General features: G+C 40.1%; 1 long non-coding RNA gene across 1 annotated transcript; it reads right to left on the bottom strand.

The window, feature by feature from the left end:
• Window positions 1-211: 211 nt before the first annotated feature.
• Window positions 212-5373, bottom strand: LOC139163975 (uncharacterized). Its single transcript, XR_011558548.1, has 3 exons — window positions 5287-5373; window positions 3060-3203; window positions 212-326 (listed from the first exon to the last, which is right to left on the bottom strand). It is a non-coding gene; the product is annotated as an uncharacterized lncRNA (long non-coding RNA).
• Window positions 5374-12751: the final 7378 nt, after the last annotated feature.

Raw genomic sequence — 12751 nt, 5'->3', positions numbered from 1 at the left:
TAATGGTAGAGCTGGATTCCTGGTTGTGTGTTTCTCTGGACTGTCTTGTAAGGGGCTAACACAGAGGTATGGGGTAAATGCACCCACGGATTTACCCTTCAGCAAAAACTAAAATCTATTCCCAGAGAACATTGGGAACATACACTTTGATCACAAACATTTGTGATCATTTTAATTCAAATCTTTAAGACAAGAACAGTGATGGCGAACCTTTTTTGTTTTTTTAAAATAATTTTTATTAATTATTTACTTATTAATTATTTACACTAAAACAAGACAAATACAATGCAAAGAAAATAAAACAATAAATCAATACACACAGTACACTAGAGAGGAAAGAAAGAAAGAAAAAAGAAAGGAAAAAAAACACTTAAAAGATGGCAACAAAACATGTTTTTGCCAGCCTACAGGTTGGCATTGTTACTACAGCTTTCACTATTGTTTACTATGTTCATATTTTTTGGTTTGCGGGCCAAAACATTGTGTGAGCACACATTAGTGTGTGCATGCCTATACACATGCCTTCTCCCATACATGCACACTTCCCAGTCCTCCCACTGCCCCTGCCTCACAACAGGCTCCTGAAACCTGGGGACGGTGAAAAACGGCCCAATTGAAGTTCAGAAATTAATTCTGGTTGGCCCGTTTGGCCGTTTTTGCCATCCCCCAGCTTCAGGAGGCTTCCCTGAAGCCCGAAGAGAATGAAAATGGCCAAAAAGAAGACCAAAAATCAACTGGCCAACCCCCGCATATGTGCTGGAGCTGACATAGAGCAAGGCCTCATGTGCCCTCCGATATAGCTCTGCATGCCACCTGTGGTACGTGTGCCATAGGTTCACCATCACGGGACTAGAAGATCTCCAACTCTGTTATTCTATTCTATAAAGTTGTTCTTAGCTATATCTGGGAGATCAAAGGATCAGGCATGCTAAGATGGTTCTGTTGTAATTATAATCTCCCCTCTATCAAGTATCTGCCAAGGGCTATATGATCTTTGAATGACTCAGAGAAGGAGGATATTTGGATGGAATATATTAACACTGTGATACTTCATTCTCTGTTAAGAATTGTCCTAATTTTAAAGAGTATACCCTTATTTATTTTATTTATACTGCCTTCATTATTTTTATAGCTCACTCAAGTCAGTGAACCTATCTATTACTCCTGCCTTCTGCTGAAGAAAAGACTAATTGAATCCTGTGTGATTTTCTACTGAATAAGAACAAATATTTAAAGACAATACAGTTTTCCCTCACTTTTCACGGGTTCAAACTTCGCGAAAAGTCTATACCACGGTTTTTGAAAAATATGAATTAAAAAATACTTCATGGGTTTTTTCCCTATACTACGTTTTCCCCCCGCCCGATGACGTCATATGTCATTGCCAAACTTTTGTTTGCCTTTAATAAATATTTTTTAATAAACTTTAATAAATAAACAGGGTGAGTAATAATCTAAATGGTTGCTAAGGGAATGGGAAATTGCAATTTAGGGGCTTAAAGTGCTAAGAGAAGGCTTTTGATACTGTTCATAGCCAAAAATAGTGTATTTACTTCCGCATCTCTACTTTGCGGAAATTCGACTTTTGCGGGCGGTCTCGGAACGCATCCCCCCACGAAAATCGAGGGAACACTGTATCTCCGAACAACAATGAGATCACCAGGTAGTCATTTGCCAGAGTTACAAGATCACAAAAGGTTTTCATCATTTCAAAAACTCCCAACAGGAACTGAACTTCCATATGTATATTTGTATACATACAGTAGAGTGGTACCTCTACTTAAAAACGCCTCTACTTAAGAATTTTTCTAGACAAGAACTGGGTGTTCAAGATTTTTTTGCCTCTACTTAAGAACCATTTTCTACTTAAGAACCTGAGCCTGGAAAAATTTCCCAGGAAATTTGAGAGCGGCACGAAGGCCCGGCCAGTTTCCTGCCATTCCCCCTTTAATCCCGGCCATCTGGGCTGTCAGAGGAGCCTTTTGGTGGTGCTTAAGGAGGCTTTGGCAGTCCAGAGTGAACAAAGCATTTTCCTTTCTCTGGGCGCTTGGACAAGGAATAAACATCTACCAGCGCCCAGAGAAAAGAAACTCTCCCTTCACTCTGGGCAGCCGAGGAGTCACCACAGTGAAGTAAAGTCGCTGGCTACAAAGCGAGCGAGCGAGAGGAGAGGGGAGCCCTTCAGCATGGGAAGGAAGAGGCAGCAGCAGACAGTTGCAGCAGCAGCAGACAGTGTATGGGAGGCAGCTTCGTGCCAGATGAATGAGAGGCGCGTGCTCCTCCTCGCCATCTCAGAGTCCCTCTTTTTTTTAAGCCTTAAAGTTTTGAATTTTTTTGATTCCCCCCTCCTCACCTTCTTCCTTCAGCAGCGAGTCTCCTCCTTCTCTTCTTCTTCCTCCTCCTCCTCCCACCCAAATTCCAAGCTTTTATTTCTTTCCTAATGGGTTTGCACGCATTATTTGCTTTTACATTGATTCCTATGGGAAAAATTGCTTCTACTTAAGAATGTTTCTACTTATGAACCTGGTCATGGAACGAATTAAGTTCTTAAGTAGAGGTGCCACTGTATTTTAATTTTTTGACAAACATGAAGATTGGGGGCCATACAGGGAAGCACAATCTCAAATGATTGAGATTCATAGTGGATATGATTACTAGTTGGTCAGGTCAGCATCTCAAATGGAAATGTAACAATTAGCATTTGAATTACACCTGGAAGAAAACTTGAGGACAACCAATGGAACTCTTGCAGTAGAGAAATCACATGGAAACCCTAGTTCCTTGACACCTCGTGACCTACTGCATTGTGGATCAATTGAAGTTTCCATGTAATCTTCAAGGGCAGCCTCATTTAAAGTGCATTGCAACAGTTCAAACAAGAGGTGCTTAAGGCCTGAGTAACTATGACCCATCCCTCCTAGTCTAGGAAAAACTATAACTGGCACAGTAGATGAAGATGTGGCAAGATCAGAATTAGTCACAGTTGCCAAATTCTTTTCAAATAGATACATGAAACTATTGGAAAAAGTCATCTGGAATTTTAACATTTGGTTTCATACCTGAGAGCTAGTTCAATTTGTTAATTATTGGCAAAGAAACTGCAAATTCTTAGCTTTTGTTTGGATGGAGGAATTTTCTCTACTTGCAGTACAAGTATGCCCAGCAGTATCTTTTTCCCGCTGTATCTTCATTTTGTCCCCAGCCTAAGAGTAAGAGAAACTTAAATCATTCCTTTCTGAATGCCCCATACAATGATCTATTACAATGTACTATATAATAATAATAATAATTAATAATAATAATTTATTAGATTGGAATGCCACCCCTCTCCGAGGACTCGGGGTGGCTCACAACAACATAAACAGTGTACAAATCTAATTTTAAAAATACAATTTAAAACCCTTATAATAAAATAAAATAATCACACAACCCAATCAAACCATACACCAACCTTGACAATTGGGGGGGGTGTTAGTTTCCCCATGCCTGGCGGAAAAAATGAGTTTTTAATAACTTACAAAAGGTGAGGAGGGTGGGGGGCAGTCCTATTCTCTGTTATAACACATAACTGGTGAAGATTATTGGAAATCGTACCAGATGCCAATTTGTTTTTCAGCACAGTTTAAGTTAGTGATTCTTAAGTGGTCTGGATACAGAATATATGTAAAATATTTAGCAAATATTTTACAGAAATATTGCAGAAAAATGCACACAAATAAATGTGGACAAACATGTGGATTATGTGAATGTTACAAGAATGGATATTACTGGAAACCCTTTTTTTAAACTTCTTTTTAAAGTGAGAAAAGATGAAGGGCTGCATGGTATTTTACCAGGAGCAGGAAGCTGAGAAGGGGTAATAAACTCAGCAGTGAACAAGTTTATATAGGGAGCATTGATGGCTTCTGGCTAATTTGGGCTCAGCAATAATTGGCGAAAGGTGTTGCCTTGAAGCTCCAAATTCACAACACATAGACAACACCAAACTGAACATGTCTTTGATCTGCAGATGGTGAGGAGAAAGTGACAGCAATGCAGCTGGATTGGAAATGTTTGCATATGGAATGAATGTGTGGAACAGAGCTCATGAAGTGAGAGCTGCAAATGATTGCGACTTCACAGAAGTGAGGACAGTGACAGGTGCAATATGGCTAACTGTGACTTTAAAAAAAACACCTCTCTATATATCCTTTTGTCCATTATATTAACCATTCCTAGAACCCAAGGTGGGGGAAATGGGTGGAATCTAAGTGTTAGTCTTTTCCCAATCTGCACTGGCTTTGAATTATTAGTCAACTAGCTTTTTTTCTTCAGTCTGCAGAGGCTTTTAGAGAACAATGGGGTTTATTTTGTTTGGAAAAATCACAATGCCCACACTGCTTCATAGGCACTGCTTATTAAACAGCTTATGAAAACTTTCCCAGTGATTACTGGAATCCATTGTACGTTCAGATCATGCTTGTCCTTGAAAACTTTAAAAAAATACAGTAATCACTAGAGAAAAAATAATTGTGTTCATCATGATGAAATTAAAAAGAGGACCATTGGATCCATTCCTCAAAGGATGTGGTCTAGTCCGGTGTTTCCCAACCTTGGCAACTTGAAGATATTTGGACTTCAACTCCCAGAATTCCCCAGCCATCATTCGCAGTCCTAATCTCTGTTATAACATATAACTGCTGAAGATTATTGGAAATCATACCAGGTGCCAATTTGTTTTTCAGCACAGTTTAAGTTGGTGATTCTTAAGTGGTCTGGTTACAGAATATATGTAAAATATTTAGCAAATATTTTACAGAAATATTGCAGAAAAATGCACACAAATAAAGGTGGACAAACATGTGGATTATGTGAATGTTACAAGAATGGATATTACTGGAAACCCTTTTTTTAAACTTCTTTTTAAAGTGAGAAAAGATGAAGGGCTGCATGGTATTTTACCAGGAGCAGGAAGCATTCGCTGGCTGGGGAATTTTGGGAGTTGAAGTCCAAATATCTTCAAGTTGCCAAGGTTGGGAAACACTGGTTTAGTCAGTCACAGCTTTACAGTGTTGTAATACACATATTTTTTCCATATAGCTGGAATTAAAACAAAGATCAGCTGTTTGTCTTTTAAATGTCTGGGCTTTTAAGAGATCTACAAAATAAAAGCCTCTTGGCAACCACTACTTGCCAAGTTCAACTTCCTTAGTTGTGGATATGGGAAAGGGCTAGATGAAAATCTGACAAACTGTATATTATGTTTGCATATCTTGTGATATGCTTCTAAATAGAACTATCAACAACCTGTTGGGGTGCATCCTGCAACAACTGCCTCGCTGAAACAAACCATCTGGGTGGGAACCTGGGAATTCATCCATGTCAACTTCAGATCTAGAATGGAAAAGAGATTTGGACATTAACAATCATGGCTGAAATGTCTCTAACTGGCAAAGCAGTCACATTCCTTTGTGATTCCCATTACAAGTGATCCTCCACTTGCAACAGCTCTTTTAGTGACTTCAAAGTTATAAAAAAGGAAAACAGTGACTTATGATTATTTTTCACACTTACAATCCTTGCAGCATCCCCATGGTCATGTGATCAAAATTAAGATGCTTGGCAATTGACTCATATTCATGAAGGTTGCAGTGTCTTGGGGGGGGCAGTAGCGGGTTGCTACAGATGAGGACCGGTATAGCTGTGTGCGCAACATCTGTTCTCCTGCATGTGCGTGCATGCATCCCATAGTGTTTTTGCTTCTGCACATGCTCAGCAGGCAAAATCTCGTGAGGGGACCTGTGTTCATGCCAGATTTCGGTGGTTTTTTTGCTTCTGGGCATGCGCAGAAGCAAAAAAGTATCGTGGATATCTCTCTTGCGCATGCATCCCCTCGTGAGATTTTGCTTCTTGTGCATGTGCAGAAGCAAAAACACACTGGATGCGTGCATGCACATGCAGGAGAACAACATTTGTGCACACGGTAGCACAATTTGGCGGTAGCGCCAAAAATGGGAATCGGCCCCTCCTGAGGTGGGGGGGTCACCTGATCATCTTTTGCGACCGTCTTATAAGCCTTATATGCCTTTTTTCTTTTTCTCTTTTATTCTAAAGGGCATTTATTATTGAAGAGGGTTTAAAATATGCATGAAAATTGATATGGAGGAGATTTTGAGAAAATTGAAGCATTATGATCTAAATAATTTGATGTGATTAAGAATAGTAACAGCCTAAATTGTATACAATGTTCCCTCAATTTTCGCGGGGGATGCGTTCCAAGACCGCCCGCGAAAGTTGAATTTCCGCGAAGTAGAGATGCAGAAGTAAATACACTATTTTTGGCTATGAACAGTATCACAAGCCATCCCTTAACACTTTAAACCCCTAAATTGCAATTTCCCATTCCCTTAGCAACCTTTTAGATTATTACTCACCATGTTTCTTTATTAAAGTTTATTAAAAAAAATATTTATTAAAGGTGGACGAAAGTTTGGTGATAATATATGATGTCATCGGGCAGGAAAAAACATGGTATAGGGGGGGAAAAACGCAAGGTATTTTTTAATTAATATTTTTGAAAAACCATGCTATAGACTTTTCGCGAAGTTCAAACCCGCAAAAATCGAGGGAACACTGTATTGGCTAACAGTCTTTTTTTCTTTCTTATCATATATGGAATTGGAATAATTATTTTTGTTCAGATGTCAAATGTTAAGGAGGTAGCATTGGTTAACCTATGTATACCAAAATTGCAAAAATGATATATTGTAATATAACTTAAAATTAATGGTATCTTCTTTTTTCTGTACACGTGATTGGAGAAGAAATTTTTTTTAAAAAAAAATTACCCAGAAAAAAAAAAGCCTGGTCAATGTGAAAACCAGATTCGTTTAACAACTGTGTTATTATTTACTTAACAATTGCAGTGATTCATTTAACAACTGTGACAAGAAAGGACTTTAAATGGGGCAAATTTACTTAACAAATGTTTCGCTTGGCAACAGAAATCTTGGACACAGTTATGATCATAAATAGAGGACTACCTTATAGATATTTATTTATTTAGGTAACATTATTTTATTTATTTCTTTATTTATTTATTTCTTGAGTCTTATTTATTTCTTTATTTATTTCTTTATTTATTTCTTTATTTATTGAGTCTGTGGAGAAGGGCGGCATACAAATCTAATAAATTATTATTATTATTATTATTATTATTATTATTATTATTATATTTGTATGCCGCCCCTCTCCACAGACTCTAATACACACAATATAGTGCCTTCACATTTTGGATTTCAGTTCCCATTAACTTTAGTCAGTTTGGCCAGTGGCAAATGATTCTGTAATTGAGAGTATTTAAAAGAGAATGTACAAAGATACCAAGCTGCCTTTCCCTGATGAAACTTTATAGAAGGCAGTTCCTTTCCCTGAGGAATTCTCAATTTGGGGCACAGGAAATGAAAAAATACCAGCCCCCAATTCTGATGCCTTTCCAGAGATTATAACAGCTATTACTGGCTCAAAAGAATGGTTGGTGCAGTTAAATACATCAGATAGACTTTAGATAGAAGAAAATTGCAATAAAAGAAAAGCAGGACAATGGAAGATGGAGCAAGCGGGAAGAGCAACAAGTTAACGGCACAAAAGAATTGATCCACAAGCCAAATCATTAATTTTATTTTTATTTCATTTCTTTGCTTGTCCTAGAACCTATGGCATGAGTGTCACAGGTGGCACGGGGAGCCATATCTGCTGGCATGTGAGCCATTGCACGAGCTCAGATCCAATGCACATTTGTGAGCTGGCCAGTGGATTTTTGGCTTGCACAGAGGCTCTGGGAGGCCGTTCTTGGCTTCTAGAGAGCCTCTGGGGGGGGGGGGGGAAGGTGTTTTTACCCTCCCCCTGCTCCAGGGAAGCTTTGGAGCCTGGGAAGGGCAAAACACGAGCCTACTGGGCCTACCAGATGTTGGGAAACAGGCTGTTTCCAGCCTCCAGAGGGCCTCTGGGGAGTGGGGGAAACTGTTTTTGCCCTCCCCAGGCATTGAATTATGGATGTGGGCACTCGTGCGTGCATGTTGTTTCGGCACCCGAGGAAAACAAGATTCACCATCACTGTCCTAGACCATAGGATCTTCTTCTCTATAGGTCCCTACAGTTATCCTTTCAATTCTGCTCCTGCAGTTTGCTCCTGGCTGACTGCATCTTTTACTCCCTTAGTAAGTGAGACAGATGGTTGACACCTGGGCAATCATTTCGGTGCCTTTCTTTCTATATGTGGTACCATGATTCACATGTGTGCTTTCTAAACTTAAATTATTTTGAGCAATTTTTTTTTTTTGCAATCCACACTTAAAGATTGTTGCTGTGTTTACAAACTACTCCCTCTTTTTATATTCACCAAATAAGGAACCACCTAAAGCAGTGTTTCCCAACCTTGGCAACTTGAAGATATCTGGATTTCAACTCCCAGAATTCCCCAGCCAGCATTTGCTGGCTGGGGAATTCTGGGAGTTGAAGTCCAAATACTGTATCTTCAAGTTGCCAAGGTTGGGAAACACTGCTATAGGTGGTGAAGATATCTGGACTTCTCTGGGAGTTGAAGTCCAAATACTACTGTATTTTCAAGTTGCCAAGGTTGGGAAACACTGACCTAAAGGAAAGGTATTGACATGCTGAATTGACTAGTTACTGTCTAGACAATGCAGGCCACCTCACTTTCCTTTCCCTCCTGGAAAGAAGAAACTGCCTTTAGCTTCAAAGGGATTTTGTTAGGGAATGATTAGTATTAAGCGCACCCATCTGACTGAGTAATCTGCTCTGCACAGACCCATTCCTTGGTGGAGTTCATCCTTCAACAAACCCACAGTATCATTCTAGTCACTGAATGAATCCAATAAACCAGCCTTCTCCAAACAAGCTAAAAAGAAAAAAAAACTTGCCAAAGAAAAGCAATTGCTGATCAGTTTCCAGTCACAATCCAAAGTGTTGGTTATGACCTATAAAGCCCATCATGGCATCGGACCAAAATATCTCCGGGACCGCCTTCCGCCGCTCGAATCCCAGCGACCAGTTAGGTCCCACAGAGTGGGTCTTCTCCGGGTCCCGTCGACTAAACAATGTCGTTTGGCGGGACCCAGGGGAAGAGCCTTCTCTGTGGCGGCCCCGACCCTCTGGAACCAGCTCCCCCCAGAGATCAGAATTGCCCCCACCCTCCTCGCCTTTCGTAAGCTCCTTAAAACCCACCTCTGTCATCAGGCATGGGGGAATTGAGATATTACTTTCCCCCTAGGCCTATACAATTTATGCATGATATGTTTGTGTATATGTTTGGTTTTTAATAAGAGTTTTAAAAATTATTTTAAATTATTAGATTTGTCATATGCTGTTTTATTATTGTTGTTAGCTGCCCCAAGTCTATGGGGAGGGGCGGCATACAAATCTAATAAATAAATAAAAAATAGGGGAGGTGTTTGTTTACCCCCTTTAAAAGCTCGCCCCTCATGCCATCTCAGGACACAGAATCAGAGACAGGGCAACCAAACTCAAAAGAGTTTGTGACGGATGAGAACAGGGAGCATCAGATATGGCCCGGCTAGGAAACAAGAACGGAGCTTTGCCATTCAGCAGAAAGCCCTTGAAACACTTCTGCACACCGACATCAACATGCAAATCCTGGAGATGCGAGAGCGAGCTGCTCTGCCCTGACCTGTATAATGCACAAATAAAAAGAGGCCACTTTGCTCCCAAGCTCCCGTGGCCCATTTACCCTCCATCCACCTCCCCAAAAGACAAAAGGTGCAGCTTAGCTATGCATGAAAAAAGGAACAAAGGGGAAAAGGGCCCCCTCCCCAGCCCTGCTCCTAAGCTCCCCAACTAGACAGATGGCAACAGTTGCCCCCACACCAGTTGCATGTGTGGCAGTGAACAAGCCTCTTTTATCCCCCCAACAGGTCATAAATAAGAATGGTGCAGACAGGGATGGTGTGAGGAGGGGGGCAGGGAGGCAAGTCGGCTCCTGTTTCAAAGTGCAAAGGAAAATAATTCAAGGCAGCTCAGAGTGGCTTACGTGTGAGTCCATCTGTCTGGTTTGGAACTGATGGCTTCTCCCATGTGCTTTTCAAATAGGTTGTTGTTGCTGCTGTTGTTGTTGTTGTTGTCATATGTCAGAACTCATTTATGACTGTTTTTTATTTTATTTTATTTATTTATCAAGCAAGTAGATCATAGTATATATAAACATAACATAGGAAGTAATGATAAAAGAAGATAGGAACATAGAAGATTGATGGCAGAAAAAGACCTCATGGTCCATGCCCTTATATTATTTCTTGTATTTTATCCCAGGATAGATATGTTTATCCCAGGCATGTTTAAATTCAGTTACTGTTGTGGTTAGCTCTAGCCCAGCTCCTGCCCCAAGGAATGTGCAGTTGGATGTGGGGAAAACATCCACATGCCACAGGCCTGTTTTGCTCCCGATGGAATCTGCCGACGAAGCCTCTTCTGACCAAGGAAGCATGAGTGACAGGGAAGAGGGGAGTTTGGCAGACAGCTCAGGAGGAGATCAATCATCTGTATCATCCTTGGATTCTGAACAAGAATTAATGACGCATCCACGCATGCGTAGAGTGATACATAGGAGACAACAACTGAATGATTATTACAAGAGAAAATGAGGCCACCTGTGGTTGGGTGGGGCTGCTGTAATTAGTACTGCAGATAAAAGTGCAACCTGGTGTTTTAGCCTCATGGCAGTTTATCTGATTCATTGTTTCGTCAAGATCGTGGTTTTTGTGCTGTTCAAGATTGTGTGTGGACTCTCTGGACTTTAGAATTGGACTCAATTTCCCAGTTATTGGGTGAGCAATTGGATTGCATTTAACCTGTGCCTTGTGTGTACCAGAAAATCCCATTGACATTTAAAAAGGGAGCTGTTTCTGTTTTGGGGTTTTCCTTTTATCGTGTGATGTGTGTCTTCCTGGACTAATTACCCTGTAATTACGGGCGGTTCAAACACATAAGCAGAACAAGTTACTGTGGATTTACCAACCACATTTGCTGGATGTTTGTTCCAAACATCTACTACTCTTTCAGTAAAATAATATTTTCTCATGTTGCTTAGTTCCCAGGTAACCTCAGATTGTGCCCCCTTGTTCTTGTGTTGACTTTACTATTAAAAACACTTCTCTCCTGAACCATATTTAACCCTTTAACATATTTAAATGTTTCAATCATGTCCCCCCTTTCCCTTCTGTCCTCCAGACTATACAGATTGAGTTCATTAAGTCTTTCCTGATAAGTTTTATGCTTAAGACCTTCCACCATTTTTGTAGCCTGTCTTTGGACCCATTCAATTGTATCAATATCTTTTTGTAGGTGAGATTCTCCAGAACTGAAAACAGTATTCTAAATGTGGTTTCACCAGTGCTCTATACAGTGGGATCACAATCTCCCTCTTCCTGTTTGTTATACCTCTAGCTATGCAGCCAAGCATTCTACTTGCTTTCCCTACCGCCTGACTGCACTGTTCACTCATTTTGAGACTGTCAGAAATCACTACCCCTAAATCCTTCTCTTCTGAAGTTTTTGCTAGCACAGAACTGCCAATACAATACTCAGATTGAGGATTCCTCAATAGGACAGTAGGACAGGGACCGTAGGCACAGCGGTGTACTTATGCAATGCCCCCTACAGACCTCTTAGAAAAGGGGAGAGGTCAACTGTAGATAATCTAAGGTTGAAGATTTTGGCTTTGGAGAAGAAACCACAGAGTCAGGTAGTGAATTCCAGGCATTGATCACTCTATTGCTGAAATCATATTTTCTGCAGTCTAAGTTAATATTCCAAGTTTGCCTTCCCATTTATAATCTTTTTATTTTTTTCAGCCTGGTGATAATAGTTTTTAATAACAAACTTAGCTTCCCCAAGAAATTTCACCCCTGGTGGGAAGTTTTATTCAACTATTATTATATTTGCAGTTAGGTTTCTGGTGATGTTTGGGTTAATAATTCCGTTATTTGTTTTACAGCTGTATCATAGTTTTGAGGTTCAATTTTTTTTAAAAAAAATTGCTTAGATGTATACATAAAATATTGAAAAGCTTCTTAAGGCCAGTTTGCAATAGAAAATTAGAACCTGAAGGTAATAGCAGTTTATGCAATTCAGTTGGGGACTATCAGTCCCAATTGTATATTTTCACATTCACCCTAACCCAGGGGTAGGCAAAGTTGGCTCTTCTATGACATGTGGACTTCAATTCCCAGAATTCCTGAGCTACCATGATTGGCTCAGGAATTCTGGGAGTTGAAATCCACAAGTCATAGAAGAGCCAGCTTTGCTTACCCCTGCCCTAACCAGATGACGAATAAAAGTTAATGTAAAATTAATGGCACAATCCCATTTGTGTTACTTAGAGATACATTCCAGTGAATTCAACCACACTTACTCTGTACATAGTTGGAAAAGCAGGCTCACACACACAAACTAAGGGACCTAAACACGTGTCTTGAATATGGGTGTGAATGCATGACTAGATATTGAACTGCAGCAGAGCCTAAAAGATCTGCAAAATGCACCCAGGCAAACACTAGACGCTGCTTAGGCAAAGAATAGGAAAATGCCTGCCAATGGGCTTTGATGTTAAATATGAGACAACTGCTGAGCACAAGAAACCAGACAAAGCACAGCAAAAACAATGAGACAATATAGGTCAGCACAATGAGTGTTAGAAGCCTCTGCTTATCAGCTGTCCAATCTATAGCACTGCTTA

This window comes from Erythrolamprus reginae, chromosome 3, assembly GCF_031021105.1.
Source record: "Erythrolamprus reginae isolate rEryReg1 chromosome 3, rEryReg1.hap1, whole genome shotgun sequence".
NCBI lineage: Eukaryota > Metazoa > Chordata > Lepidosauria > Squamata > Dipsadidae > Erythrolamprus > Erythrolamprus reginae.
Note: the sequence above shows the minus strand (reverse complement) of the source record. Positions and strands in the feature narration are given on the sequence as shown.